General features: G+C 49.0%; 1 protein-coding gene across 1 annotated transcript in view; it reads right to left on the bottom strand.

Moving 5' to 3' along the window:
* Nucleotides 1-769: 769 nt before the first annotated feature.
* Nucleotides 770-1,143, bottom strand: part of LOC125910308 (translation initiation factor IF-2-like) — a 3,575-nt gene continuing 3,201 nt past the window's right edge. The window contains exon 3 of the mRNA XM_049614092.1: nt 770-935. The gene's annotated coding sequence lies outside the window, so the exon portion shown is untranslated. The remainder of the gene's footprint in view (nt 936-1,143) is intronic.

Genomic DNA, 1,143 nt, shown 5'->3' with positions numbered 1-1,143 from the left:
TGTTGGATACCCTATTATTTCAACCTTGTCAGTTGTAAATCAATGTGGTATATACATTTGTACCCAAGCAAATACTGAGTCCCGAATTAGTTTAATTATGCCTGTTTTTTAAGCACAAAATTCTTTTATGAGCTTGTTAATATACAACTGGACACTCGAAATAGCTTATTTAAAGCAGGACTACAGATAGTCAAACACTGCCCCACCCCTCGTAAGAGTGGATGACTGGAACATTTTAATACACTCCATCACGTAGCAGCACAGCTATAAGAACCTTCATACTGGCACCAGAAGTTACACATTTTCCAGTACAGTTTATACTTCAAAGAATTTCTGCATCATCCTCAATACCAGATGTCGCCAACATTCAGGTACACTGAAGGCAAGTTATTGATAACCATAACTTGATAACCCTGTTAACGTCCCCCTTTCAACATAAACTTGCGCAGTTCTCTCATTTCTTTCAACGTGAAGTCGCTGAATGCAAAGAAATAGTGTTTTCGCAATTTTAACTGTTTACGCAATTAAGTTTATTAATTGGAAGGCTGGAATCACTACATTATGAAATTTTCAAACAGTAACGACGTAAAACAAGATACAAAGGTGAAAAAGTCTGTTTCCTTAAACACTGAAAGACCTTTGAGTTTTGCAAAGTATTTGCGGGATTCCAAGCAGGATTTCCAAAATCCACCCCTCCCCCAGCCGCCTCCCCCTCCCCGCAGCCTCAGTCTGGAGGTCGTTATCCTGACGCGACTGGGATGCTACTCACCGAGTTTTTCCACCAACTTGAGCATCACCCCTCCAATGTGCACTTCCCCGGTCACTCTTAGGGTGACATCGCGGTTCAGGTCCGTCACATGGACGCTCAGTTCCCACGTCCCATCGGCGTAGCAGCCATCTGGCATCCTTATCCCGTCCAGAGCCATGGCTCCTTCCTGCGAGCACGGAGGAAATGGCTCTCGTAAGCGTCACTCCCCCAAAGGAAGGCAAGTCCCACCGAATTCGCAGGGTCCGCCGCGGAGCGGGAGAAGGCGGAGGCCCCGAGGGTTTCCGCACGGCCTCGGGAGCGCGGCGGCGGGGCGGGAGCGCGGGCGGGATAGTGCGCCCCGCGCCCTTCCCGGCGGCCGCCCGCGCTCCCGCCCG

The sequence above is a fragment of the Panthera uncia genome, assembly GCF_023721935.1.
Source record: "Panthera uncia isolate 11264 chromosome B3 unlocalized genomic scaffold, Puncia_PCG_1.0 HiC_scaffold_1, whole genome shotgun sequence".
In the NCBI taxonomy this organism is placed as follows: domain Eukaryota; kingdom Metazoa; phylum Chordata; class Mammalia; order Carnivora; family Felidae; genus Panthera; species Panthera uncia.
This window is presented reverse-complemented; position numbering and strand designations above follow the sequence as displayed.